Source organism: Castanea sativa, chromosome 6 (assembly GCF_040712315.1).
Source record: "Castanea sativa cultivar Marrone di Chiusa Pesio chromosome 6, ASM4071231v1".
In the NCBI taxonomy this organism is placed as follows: domain Eukaryota; kingdom Viridiplantae; phylum Streptophyta; class Magnoliopsida; order Fagales; family Fagaceae; genus Castanea; species Castanea sativa.
The window spans coordinates 44,226,672-44,241,815 of record NC_134018.1 but is presented as its reverse complement, the minus strand read 5'-3'; positions in this window follow the sequence as shown (position 1 = coordinate 44,241,815).

Below are 15,144 nucleotides of genomic sequence, written 5' to 3'. Positions count from 1 at the left end.
TTATATATATTTTTTATAATTTGATAATAGGAGATTCAATTTCTGTATGTTTTCGATGTAAGAGCATTTTTATCAAACATTCTAAAAAATTTAGTATTTATTCTCTCAAAACCTATATTTATAATATATAACACACCACTTTACAATACAATCTATATCAAAACTTCTAATTTTTTTACAATTTCATTTAAATATTGTTTCTTTATTATTTTTTACTAATTTTTTATTTTTCCTCTTTCTAAAAGTAATATAAAAGTGGGCTCTACAGAATAAAAAAGTAATATAAATTTTTACCATTGATGAATAGTGTCATTTCAAATATGAAATATGAAATGGCACTATTCATCAATTGCAAAAATTTTACAATATAAAATATTTGATGGAGCAAGCTTAAACCTTTCAAATACTAAAAAAATAAAATTTTTAATATTTGAAAGGTTTGATAAGAATGCTCTAGATATGAATATCATGAGATGCTATAAAACTCTAGACAACGAGACTGGATCTTATTACAAACAAAACAATTATTTAATTTTTCCTATTCGGCAGCTGGCTTGATGATGAATCTGGGGAGTGGCTGTGGGTGAGTGAAGTTAGCCACGTGAGGTCGTTTAGATTATAGCAGTAAAACGGCATAGCAATACCATGTATATTCGTGCACAGTTGGTTCTCATCCATAACAGCCAAGGTCACACGTCATTGTTCTCATCCTGAACTCATGAATTGAAAAAAAATTAAAGTCGGCTGCGTGGCTGTGGACTGTACATGGGAGGTAGGCACCAACATTAATGCAATAATTTAAGAGACCCCTAAAAAGCATGTATATTTATTTATAGTTTTATACCAATATATATAAATATATATATATATATTTTTTTTTTTTTTTGAGAAGGTATTAATGGATTTTTTATTTTTTATTTATTTTTATCTAACTCACCTAGCGGATGAATCTAACCCAACTCTGCCCAATTCAAAGATTTGAGTTTTACCACCGCGCATTCTTGGTGCGGTGGTTATTTCACAAGTATAAAAACTTGTAAGGTGTGAGGAGGCAAGGGTCAGGATTCAAGTCTATAGGAGGAAGTTTCACACACATTTACACTTAGATTATACTAGAGTAGAATTATATCTTGTATCAAAAAAAAAATTTGAGTTTTTTTTTTTTTTTTTTCAATAAGTGGATGGGTTATGTTTGGTTCTTTTTTTCTTTTTAGTTTGAATTTGAGTTGACAATATTGTTATCCAAGTAACTTGACTCGACCCATATTACTAATTGTTTAAAAAATATATGCATTTGAAATTTTTAGTTTAATTTATTTTGATACCTTCATACTTAGTTATACTAAAATTAACATATTAGGCTCAATATACAATTGTAATAATTTATTAAATAATAGGCTTAAATGGTCGAAGGAAAGCCTAATTTTTCAAATAATTTATGTTGGGTGGGGATAGCTTTTAGATATAATAGTGTTTAGGTGGTGATTTCTTAACTAGAGGAAGTCGGGTTAAGTTGGAAGACACCCCAAACCCAACCAACCATGCACAAACCTAATTTTGCTAATAGAAGTTCGAATTCCTTTTCTTTTTCAAAATATTGTTGTCTTAGACAAATCCCTTTTTTGATAGTTGTTTTACCTATTATTTAAAACTAATCGCAGGCTCATGCAATGTTTGAGGATAAATAATTATTTTGTATTGTAATATAATGTATAATTTTTTCTCTAAATTTTTTTTTTTTAAGATAATTTGTTCTTCCTAAAAATTAAACAATTTCTATTTGGTCCAATTAGGTCTACTTCGGTCCAATTTGTTCCACTTGGTACAATTCGATCCACTCAATCAATTTCAGTCCCCCTTAAGTCCATTTTAGACTAATTGGATCTTTAATTAATTCTTTTTGTAGGTTTTCTTTTCAAGTTTAGCTCAAAATTTTATTTTTTTTTCTTCATTTTTAGGTTGAAAAGTATGAAATTATAATATATTTAGGCTAGAATCTTTAGTTTTGAGTTATAAAAATATAAAGAAAATACTAAAATAGACATTATAAATTAGAAATATGAGCCCTAAAAATGAAATAAAAATAATAAATATTCAAAATTCTTATTTGGTCCACATTGATCCTATCCATTCTGTCCTCTTCGGTCCAATTTGGTCATATTTAGTCCATTTTGTCCACTAAAGTTCAATTCAGTCCAATTCGACCTTACTAAAGCCCTTTTGGTCCAATTCAATCCGCATAGGCTCTATTCAGTCGACATTGATCCTATTCTATCTACTTCGATCCACTTTGGTCCATTCTGTCTACTATGGTTCTATTTGGTCCTATTCGGTCCACATTGGTCCTATTCAATCAATTCTATCCACTTTGACCCCCTTCAATCCTACTTGGGCCACTCTATCCATTTTGGTTCTATTCGGTTCTTTTTGTCCACTTTGGTTCTATTCGGTCCATTTTGTTCACTTTGGTCTTATTGAGTCCACAATGTTACTATTCAGTCCTATTAGGTCCTATATGGTCCTATTCAGTCATTATGTCCACTTTGGTTCTAATCAGTCCATTAGTTCTTATTTGGTCATATTCAGTCCATGTTGCTCTTATTTGGTCCACTTTGATCCTATTCGGTCAAGCCTGTCCACTTCGGTCCCATTCAATCCAATCTGTCCACTTCAGTCTTATTCGGTCCTATTAGGTCCACTCAAGGATGGAGCCAGGAGTTTGATTGAGGTGGGGCTGAAGTATTAAAAAAAATCCTACTTAAAATCAACTTTTCAAAATTTTGCTTAAGAATTTTTGAAAACTAGGATATCAACATTTTATAGAATTGAAATATCAACAATTTTTGAAATTGAGATCAAGATTTTGAATTTCATTTTGTATTGACTATTGATATGAAATATTTTGGTATTGGCATATACCGACACAATGTTTCACAGTTAACATTGAATATATATATTGATACACACACCCACACGACACAAACCATTATTAAACTAAATGAAAGAATAATTTATAATGAATTTAATATATTGTTTTACAAAAATCAAATAAAATGATTAGATTGTTATTAAAAATAAAGAAACTATGGCATTTTTGTAAATAAACAAACATGTAGGGTATTTTGTAAACTACGACTAAACCACTTTCTGTTCCCAATCTCACCCATCCGTGATTCCCTGTTTAAAAAGGTGTTACTTTTCTCATCTCTGCTTGCTCTTTCTTTCATCAGCGTGCCTCTAAATCGGGCTTCTAATAATTTTCTTCTTCACTTTTGTTTTCAACGTGTCTCTTTTATGTTTTTGTTACATCATGTTCTTCATTTTGTTCTCACATTCCTTTTTCTTATTGTACCTCTTGATTACTTAGTCAGATTCAGTTTCATTATATTTTTTTCTCCTCGGTTTTAAACGGAGATGAAGAGCAAACTGGGTAGTGGTTCACAGAGTGGCCAATTGGCAATAAATTTACATGGGTCTAGAATGCCAAGAGTGAGCTGATAATAAGCAAGAGACCAATGATGAACAAGTTTAATTTTGTTGGGTTAATTGAGCATTAAATATATCTATAGAAAATTTAGCCCCATCCCTAGGTCCACCTTGTTCCTATTTGGTCTTATTATGTCCATTTAGTTCAATTCAATCCATTTAAATCACTTTGATTCATTTTGCTTCACTTTGATAAATTTTTATGCACTTACATAATGGGAAAAGACATGTTGGGGTTGAAAGCACTTAATCTAAATTCAAATTTATATATATATATATATATATATATATATATATATATATATATATATATATCTTAAACTCGTAATATCTAAAATCTTAAGTATATTATTTATTGTTACTACACTTTTGTTGAGCCACATTAATGTAATATTTCAGTTTACTTCAATACTACTAAGTTTAAGTGAAAGTCTTTCTAAACATAAAGGCTTTGAATATACAAATGTAATTTATAGGGCAGTTATTCATTTGTTTTAATGTCATTACTATTAAAATGAATTGTATAAAGTTGATTATACATTTAAGCAAAATAAATAAATAAATATATATACATATATGTATGTATTTTATAATTTTTATTTAATTAAATTATTCATTCTCTTAAAAGAAATTATCATGAATATCAAAACTCATATCAAACTTATACTGAATATGTATAATTTATTCTCTAAAATTTATTGGGGAGAGAGAGAGAGAGAGAGAGAGAGAGACTACTCGTGACGGAGAACTGAAAAGTGCAACACCAGAATGTATGAACCCAAAATATGGTTTTAAAAATCTTCATCAATATAAAGTAGAGTTGTAAGAAAGAATAAAAAAAATCAGAAGAAAGAGAATAACCACTTTTTCATCAAGAGAGAATAATAAGAAATTTATATAAAATAATATGAGAAGAAAAAAGTAAAAATAAAAAATATAGTAATATACACCAAATTATCCAAGTCATATTATGTAATAAAATAACATTATATTTTTATATACTATCTTTATAATGCAATATGATAACATATATGAAATCAAAGAGAATAAAAAAAGATAACAACTTAAAAACACAAAATTTAATGACATCAACCCAAACTAAAGTTCCAAATAATTCATACAAAATCTCATCAACCTAAAGTAGAGATGCAAGAAAAATATTAAAAAAATCTACCAAAAATGGGAAAAAAAAATTATAGTGAGAAAGAGAGAGAAATAACATTTTGTGTGTGTGGAGAGAGAGAGAGAGAGAGAGAGAGAGAGAGAGAGAGAGATAACATTTTGTGTGTGAAAAAACTATGAATAAAATGGAAAAAAGAATTGTAAATTTATAAAAAGAGGAGAGAGATAAGAAAAGCAAAAAATAAAGAAAGATAAGGGATAGAAGAAAAGTGATATTAAGGTAGATAACAGTGGGGAGATTTTTTTTTTTTTTTTTGAGAAAATAGTAGTAGGGAGATGAAATAGTAAAATGGAGGGGCAAAATTAGAAAAGTATAATAATAAGTTTGGAAATGAATGTTAAAAATGGGTGGATGGTATGGCTGTTGATGTGGCTCAACTGGGGCGTAGCAACAATAAATGATACGCTTCAGTTTTTAGATAGATAGATAGATATATATATATATATATATATATATATATAAATAAATAACTGGCAAGTTTAACATAGCTAATGGAAATGGATACAAATTTAAAAATGAAAATATAAATCCGTCAATGAACCTCTAATACTAAGTGAGCATAGCTTATTTTTTTCCAACAAATTTATTTTGTATCATTATAGCTGTGCCTTGAAAAAAGTGTAGCTTTAAAAAACTATACTTATTAATCATGTTGCTTCATTTTCAAGTGTACAATTAAGATGCATCACTTGATGGGTAAGGCCCCGTTTGATAACAGTGTTTAAATAACAAAAACTGTTATTTAAACACCGCAACACGTATTTTCACACACTTTTTCATTCACACGTATTTTTACAAAATTTAAATAACGTTATTAAAAATCTTTTACCAAATAGGCCCTAAGCAACTTGTGTTAGGACATATGTGGAACTTGTTAGAACATATGTTATTGTATATTGACTAATCATTTGACAAAACGCACTTTACTTGTAATTAGGTAAATTTAGGATGGGCTTAATAATTCAAGGAACAAGAGTTCAAGTCTAATATTAAAGTCATGCAAAACTGTCCAAGAAACAAGTGAAGAAAGTTTTGTTCATTAAAACTCGACAGATAATATCTATTGAGGTTTAATGCGTATGCTCGACAATAGCTCGACAGAAACAATAGCTATCGAGAATTACGAAATTCAGATCCAAATCTGTTTTCACACATATCCAAGTGTATTTGTGTAGGATTTCTTTCCTCATAACCCTAGACATATATAAGGATTATTTTAAAGTAATTTAAAAAAGAGTTGCACAAGGATTCAAAACATCCCTTCATGCATTGTGTGACCGGAGACAAAAGTTGACCTAGTTCATCTTTTTTTATGAAGAAGCTGCTGCATCTTTGCGCCAAGAATTTTGTAACAAAGGAGCTTCTTGATCTTCATCATTTAGATGAACTGAAGAACTTTGCAACTAACATTTTCCTCAAGTTGGTGTGTTAGTCACGTACTTGGATTCGTGTAAAGGAGTAAGTCGTGTACTGGGATCCGTGCATCAATTGGTTAGTCACGACTTTGAACCGTGCTTTGAAATGAGAGATTGTCACTACATTACAAGTCCAATTGTGTATTGGAGTAAGGGTTCAACTATAGACTGGTATAAGATACTGAGATTCCTTGTAACCGCTATTTTGATAATAGTAGATTCTCGGAAGTAGTGACCTTAAATTCACCCAGTGAGGTTTAGCCTCAATGGTTTTTTCCATTAGTAAACAAATTACCTATGTCATTTTCGCTACATTTAACTTAGTTGGTGATTTGTTTGTGCTATCACGCTTATTGCATGTAATTGAATCTAATTAATTAACTTAGCTAATTAATTGATTAATTTACCAAAGAGATCAATATATGCTTGACCTATCAACTTAAAATCATTCTAACTATAATTTTTAATATTTAATAAGCAATCAATGTTTTACAATTAAAAAAAATGCGTAAATTAACTTTCAGTCCCTACATTTTGGACCGATTCTCGATTTGGTCCTTAAATTGATTTCGCTCCTAAGTCAATCTTGATTTTAGAAAATCATTTTTATTTTGGTCCTTACCGTCAACCTAGTAATACCTAGTAATAGAAAAATCTAAAATGACAAACAGAATGTACTATGTGCACAATATATACTAACGTAGCCAATAATATAATATTAAAAAAATTATTTGGCATTTTTTAAATGCCACGTCAATGCTTAGAATGCCACCTCAGCATATAAATTAATAAAAAAAGTCAGGTCAGAAAATTTAAAAAAAAATAAAAATGAATGTATGTTAATATAATTTAAATAAATAATTTAATAACATTTAAAAAAAACAACAAACGTTGAATTATTTTCTTATTTCCTTTTTATTATTTTTGAAAGAACAAGGGGTAACATGTTCTTCGTGTTCTGCGGTTGCTCATAAAATTAAAATAATCTAAGATTTTCTTCTCTTTTCTTGTATTTTCTTAGCAAATAAACATGAAAAAATTCATACAAAATCCCTATCCTCCACCGAAACCTCCAACATGAAAAAATCATGGAGAAAATAGTAAAATAGGCATAAGTTTCTAACTATATAATTAGTTGTTACGGTTTGCAAACTATATCTTTTACTAGCATCTCGAGTCTAAAAGACTCGATTTTGGGCTATAAATCGAGTCTTTAATGCTCGATTTCTATAGTCTAATTCTGTCTGATGTGGCATTTTTTTCACATGGCGTCTAGTTGGAAATCGAGTATCTGAGACTCGATTTATATCTTTTATATATCCTCTTCTTTCTCTTTATTTTTTCTGGGTTTCACTCTCTTCTGGGTTTCACTCTCTTCTCACCTGATCTGATCTGCTTCTTTCTTCCTCTTCCATGCTGATCTGCCCAGCTGCCAGCCGCCAGCCGCCGCCGACCCACGCGAACCCAGGCCGCTGCGCCTCAGGTCGCGCGACCCAGGCCTCCGCGCCCCAGGCCGCGCGAACCTGGGGCGCGGCGGCCGGATCGCGCGACCTGGGCGCGACCCGTGTTCGCGCCGCCCGGGCGCGACCCAGGCCGCCGCGCCCAAGGTCGCGTGAACCTGGGGCGCGGCGGCCGGGTCGCGCCGCGCCGCGAACCTAGGTCACGCCGCGCGACCCAGCCTCCGCGCCCCAGGTCGCGCGAACCTGGGGCGCGGCGGCCTGGGTCGCGCCCAGGCCGCGCGACCCAGGTCGCCGTGGATCTGGGCAATGGTTTTTTTTTTTTTTTTTTGTGCGTACTGGGTTCTGCGTGATCTTCCCATAGTGGTGATGAATTTTGATGGTTGTCGTGATGAATTTTGATAGTTGTGTATTTCATGGTTGTGTATTTCAGGAACAGATGGTAAAAGACTTAGATTTAATTTTTTTTTGGGTTTGTAAATCGAGTCTTTAAGACTCGATTTTCAGGTATATTCCACGTGGAAAAAATGCCACATCAGACAGAATTAGACTATAGAAATCGAGCATTAAAGACTCGATTTATAACCCAAAATCGAGTCTTTTAGACTCGAGATGCTAGTAAAAGATATAGTTTGCAAACCGTAACAACTAATTATATAGTTAGAAACTTATGCCTATTTTACTATTTTCTCCAAAAATCATCAAACCCACAAGAAAACCAACTCAGAAAAATCATCAAACCTCCAACCTAGAAAAATTATCAAACCCTGAAACCTCCAACCTAGAAAAATCATCAAACCTCAAAACTTCCAACCCAGAAAATCATCAAACCCGCGTGAACAAACCAAACCCAGAAATTTAAAACAAATCAACACCCACAGGGAAAAACAAACCCAAGTGAGAAAGAGAGTGATCTGATTGGTTCTTTTCCCCACTCTCTTAGCAACCAAACACACAAAAAAATCATCATCTCCTTCAATTTCATAACCCTTTACCAAACCTGATATGTGACCCACATGCCTCAACCTGGCGACGGAGCTCTGATGCAGTGACGCTGGTCCCGTAAGGTGGAGGCAATGCACATGTCGATCTACTTCGAGTGCTACGACGTGCACGATGATATGAAGAGAGTCCCCAAGGAATTCATGAACTCAATCAAGAAGAACAAGGTGGGTTTCTAGGTAGATCGAAGAGAGAGTTTTCTTTTATTTGGCCATGGGTCTCTCAGTTTGGAGCAGAGAGTTTGGAGTGGAGCAGATCAAAGAGAGAAACGGAGAGTGAGAGAATTCAAGGGGCAGAGAGAGATATTTGGGTTAGGTTCGTGAGTTTGGTTTTTTTTTTTTTTTATAATAGGTTTTTTATTTAGTAGAGTATTAGGTTTTTTTTTTTTCCTTTTTTTGTCTAAAAATTGGAAATTTTAATTTTTGTGATGTTATGCTCATTGACTAAGAAAATTTTAGAAAATTGTTATAAATTTTTTTTATCAAATTTAAAAATTGATAAAGCTTTTTTGTTTTTAATTTTTCTAGTTTAAATTAAAATTAAGAAATTAAAATTTTTTGTTTTAATTATTTTATTAATTTATATGCTGATGTGGCATTTTAATTGCTGACGTGGCATTTAAATAATGTCAAATCAATTTTTTTAATATTATTTTATTAGCCACGTCAGTATTTATTATGCACACAGTACTAGGGATGGCAAAGGAGCGGGGCGGGTCTGAAGGATGGGGTCTTCATCCCAACCCGCATGATTTTGTTTTTCCTCATCCCCACCCCTGCCCCGCATACGGGGAAAATTTTCTTGCCCCATCTCCACCCCTTGGGGCCCCGCAAAGCCCTAGCCCACCCTGTAAAACTCTACTTCTTGTTAATTTGCTCACAACTATTTCAATTGTTTTTAATAAAACTTGCTTCGTTAATAAAAATATAATTGAAATTAAAAATAAATTTATCTTATCAGATCAAACTAATTTTTAGCAAAAATTGAATAATATTACTGTAGGATCATTGGGCCCAGGAATATATGTGGAGTGGCCCAAGAGTATTCTTCGAACTAGAAGCTCAGTCCAAGGACGTGGAATGGTCCGAGGGTGTATGAATATTAACTCATAAGAAAATACTAGGTAAAGAAGAGATAATGTCTGAATAAATATATCTGAGGAAGATTGTGTCCTCGGCGAGGTGAAGCCGAGGTATGAGAAGGGTTGTTTGATATCCACAGACTATGTTCTAGAAATTCCTATAGGATAGGGAAGACATGGTACACGTGGGGATAAGAAGAAGGGTGGTAGAATATCTAAGATAAAGTTGTTACAACCACCCCTGCATTAAAGGCTCTGCAACTTATATTCTAGCCGCATTAATGGGGAAGTGAGACTTGAACATCAGGCTTGAAACTTGGCCCCTATCTCTAGAGATTTCAGGGAAGGCGGATGGGACAAGTATCTAAACCAGCGGTCTAACCATGAGGTGGAGTATGAGAAGGGGAAGAAGAAGAAGGGAGTATAAAAGGGAGAAGGGACCTTCGGTAAGTGGGGGGATTTTTTGGAAGAGAAAAAGAAAAAGTACACTAAAAGCCTGACTATCCACAATTGTAATCTATCTGGAGGAACAGTAATATAAACTATCCTCGAATTGTATCCGATGAGAGGTTTTTTCATTCATATTTATATAAACAACTCCTTGTAAGTGCCATTGGGCCCAAAGCCCATCATTCTTTGTTATTTAAACATCATTAGAACCTAAATTTCAAACCTACTATCTACAAATTCCATTGTAAAAAAGGCTTTTAGGCCCATTCCCTTCTGATTGTGGGTCTGGGCTCGAATTGTGTCCTTACAATTACTAAAGTGTTTAACAAGACAATATCACAACAAAAATCAAATTCTCATAATACAAAATTAATGATTCAATAGTATATAAATTTGTTTATAATAAAGACAAAAGAAAATATTAAAATTGATGCCTTATTTCCAACCTAACTAGAGAAAAAAAGGGGTAGAAATCCTTGTTGGGTGGAATAAAATAAGGTGATAATATGTTTGTTTAAATGGTAGGGTTTTAGGGTATAAAAATTTTACAATTTAACTCTTATTAATGTGCGGCGGGATGAGTTGGGTCTAAAAAGTCTAAACCCATCCCCGTTCCACCCCGCCCCGTGGTGCGGGGCTAAAATCTCACCCCATCCCCGCCCCACCACCTTTGCGGGGCGGGGAAAACCCTCATGGGGAGAAGAGGGGCGGGACAAAATTGTCATCCCTACATAGCACATTCCGTTTGCCACCTTAGATTTTTCTGTTATTGGGCTGATGGCAAGGACCAAAATAAAAACGATTTTCTAAAATCAGGGACTAACCTAAGAGCAAAATCAATTTAGGGACCAAATCGAGAATCGGTCCAAAACGTAGAGACCAAAAGTACATTTACACCTAAAAAAAATCAAATGGAAATGTGAAAGTTACAGACTATTTTACAGTTTGCTAAATGGTATTTCTCCAAAAAAATTATTATATGGTAAGTGGTTATTAGTAAATAAAAAATTAATATTAGTAATTGACCCAAATAAGAACTAATAAAAATTTGTCACATCAATAGTTTGTAAAAATGTTGTAAAATAATTTGTAGTTATAACATTATTCTTGATTAATTAAACAATTATTAGATACTCTTAAACTACATCATTGAAGTATTCTTCAAATACAGCAATATAGTACTCATTTCTCTCACTTTAATAGTGTATCTCATCATAAATTTAATAAAAAGAACCCAATATAATGTATATGAGCGGAAAATGTAGCATATTGTTGTATTCTTGGAGTATGATTAATTACTTTGATTAATTTTTTCCATTTCTTAGGACAAAGAAAAAAACTTTTCAAAATTGTCATTTAACATTTTCTTTTTCTTTTTCTTTTTCTCTTGCAAAAAGTGGAGGGGAGAGGGAGACTCGCATATTCTTCCTATTGAAAATTTGGAATAACTAGCTATTGTCGTGCTATCAACTATGGTCATTTAGCATTTTAAATCAAAATAGCACAAGCTCTGTGTTAATACAAATCTCCCATCCCACCTTTTGTGTTCAACTCTATATTTCATCAATCATGATATGTCATTTTTTTTTCTTTTTTATCATTTCATAAGAAAAGTTAAATGAAAATATGACAAGTTGTAGTGGTAGGTTCAAATTATATTCAATAACAACTTATCAGTGGCGGCTCCAAAAATTTTGTTCAGGGTGGTCATTAAAAAATTTAAATTAAACAAAATTTAATAAAAATAAAACTTGAATATATTGACATAAAAAATAAAATAAAAAAAAACAATCGCAAATACATAATTTTTTAAAATTTCCTTCTACGAGTTTTTCATATTTTGAAATTTTTGTATAATAGCTTCATTATTAATACTATTAGCTACATCTTTTTCAATATACACAACAAAATAATCGTTAAACTATTGATCTCCCTTTCAATTACCAACATCTTGCCTAAATAAGTAATAATATAAACAAAGTGCATCATCCTTTTTTATGATATGTTCCAACCAATATTCTTTATTCTTTAAACTAATCAAGATTAAATCAATGCAATGCTCCACTAATTTCTTTTTTAGGGAAATCATGGCTAAAACGTTGACAAGAATATCTTTGTAAATATGCTCTTTTTATTTTCTCTTGATCATTAGGATGAAAAGATGAGACATTTTCTCATGGATGAAGATTTAAAAAAAGATTATTTAAGTGAATATGAAGTTGCATAGAAGATATGTGGGGGCCTGAGGACTGATTATGTATTGTGGGGGGCCGAAGACCGAGGATGAAGTTTAAGAGTTGCAGTGTGGGGTGCCAATTCCATAGCCCATGGGCCATGGGCCTGACGAAGAGGGTTGCTTAGGCGGATGAAGAGGTACGTCAAAAATACTCTGAGGCGTACCAAGTGAAGACCAAAGGTCAAGGGGGGAGTTTCTAGCTTGGAGTAGCCTATAGTCTCCGCATTGAATGCCCTGCACCTAGCCTCCTGGCCACATTAAATGGTGGGCAACAGTTTTATCAGCTGCATTGATAAGGAGGTGACTTGAACTGTGCAAGTCACAGCTAAGCAGACTCCTTCCACCACCTTCTTCAAACAAAAAAAGAGACAAGTGTCATGAGAGGAGACTAGTTAGGTGAGAAATGGATGGTTGAGATGCGAGGAAGGGAAGAGTATATATACAAGAAAGAGGGACTGCGGAAAGGGGCTGAGAAAAATATTAAAAAAAAAAAAAAAAGAGAGAAACGAGAAGAACATTATGAGAAAAGTAGAGTGAATAGTACTGTTCATATTGTAACTTTAACCTCCTTAGGAAGGCTTGTAGAGGGAGATTGGTTCACTTAATATACATATCTTGCCTTTTTTCATTCTTGTCCGACCCTCAAACTGGGCCATTTCTTTGTTGTGTTGTTCTCTCTCTACAAATTCTTTGTTTTGGGTCATAAACGAATTGATTCAACCACTGTTCTAAGTGGGTCGTGGACTTTAAGATTTTCTTGCCCTTACAAGATAAATTTTGCAATAAAAGTGATTTCCTTATAAGAATTTTGTCCATAGTGCTATAAAAAAAATAAAGAATAAATTATAAGTTCATTCAACATATTCAACTTAGGCATTAAACCTTTACATTAATCATGTTCAATAAAGTATTGACTATTGAGGTATTATTTTAGTGCATATGTGTTTGTACAAGATGTATCACATAAATCCAATAAATTCAGTTAAAGATTGAAGCAAGCACTAACCGACTAGCTATTTAAAAAATGCATTTTTTCTAAATGGAAATTTTAAAATAAACCTTTTCAAAACAAAATTAAAAATATCACTATTAAACATTTGATTTGAGCTTTTAGACTAACTAGTCACGGATCCCACGCGTTGCATGTGATAATATTTTTAGGGTGGTCTCGTTAAATTCATTTTTGCAGTTTGGACTAATTTAATAAATAGTAATGTATTTCATAATTATATTTTCGTAAATGTAATATATAAATTTTGTCATACCAAAATAAAAACAATACAATTTTTCCCAGGAATTCAAAAGGTTGAAAAAATATTAATTTTTTAATAAAAATTATTTATAACATTTTGTGTATCAATAAAAGGTAGCTAAAATTTGAAAATTATTTTTTAATTAAAAAAAATCAAACCCAATTTTTTCTACCGTACAATCAAAAACACCGATAAATGTATAAAAAAATTTATAATATTCAAATAAACTATCATTCAAATAAAAAAGAAAGGGAAAAATAAAGCTCACATCAAATCAAACTCATTCTCCTGAATATGTAAAACATTTGAAATGTGATGTGATCAAGCCAAATATTCAATGCATAATCAAATTCATAAATTTTAACCTATTATACATAATGATTGTAATCAAGACAAATATTGTGTTAATACTGTCAGAATCTAATCTAACATCTAATCCAACATGCAAAAAATGAATAGATAAATAAATAATTTTAAACTCGAAATTGAATTTGTTGTCTTAAAAATCTCAAAAAATACATTAATGAGGTAAGGAAGATGAGCAATACAAAATATTCATAAATGCTTAGAAACAATTACTCACACATCTAAAAACATCATATAATAAAGATATAACAATTTGGTGCTGATTTGTTAAACAATATATATTTACAAACAGTGACAGAAAACTACACAAAGACCATCTTCTTCAACTGCATTAACTGTTCTTTATTATATTGTTCAAACTATCTTACGGTTTTTCAAATAAACTAAAACCTAAAAATAACACAAAATTTGGACATATTATAATATAATTTTTCCTCAAATCTGGTCAACAACATTAAAAGTATTTATTGTTGCTGTGTGGGTAAAAATGGTTAGAACATGCATTTGGGCCTTGGGCCTGATTTGGCGGTGTGAGCCTGTCCGAGAAGAGCTTTTGAGGCCCACAAGCCAGCTCTTGCTAGAAAAGTTGATGAGGTTGTCCGAGGAGAGGCATCTCCTCGGCTAAGTCAAGTGAAGATCGTATGACACGTCATGATGTTTGGGGAGAGAATTCTAGAAAGCTTGTTGGGTAAAGATGTGTTCCACACAGTTATAGAGAAGGGGAACGTATGAGAAATATCAAGGGAAAAGGCTGTTACCATCGCATTAAAGACCCTGCACCTACCTCTTTAGCCGCATTAATGGGGAAATGACATCTGAACAGTTTTGTTCAGCCTTCCAGCTATTGTTTGAAGACTTCAAGAAGGTGGTGGATGGGACAAGTATCTAATTGGGTGATCTGTGCTACACGTGGAAGATAAAAGAAAAAAAAAAGGGATATAAGAAAGGAAAGAGGCATTAGAAAAGGGGGGATCGGAGAAAAAAGAGAGGAAGAGATAGAGAAAGAGCACTGTACATATTATCTTTAATCTTAATCTTTTGTTTAAAGAAAAAAAGGCAATACAAGTGATCCTTGGCATACATCTGAGAAGAGTTTTCGTTATTTTCATCCATTGATTATGTAGGTAGTGGCGATCTAGCCCACCTATCTGTTGTCCAATATCCATAAAGCCTAGGTTTCAAGCCCACGCTCTACAAATTTCATTGTATAAGGCT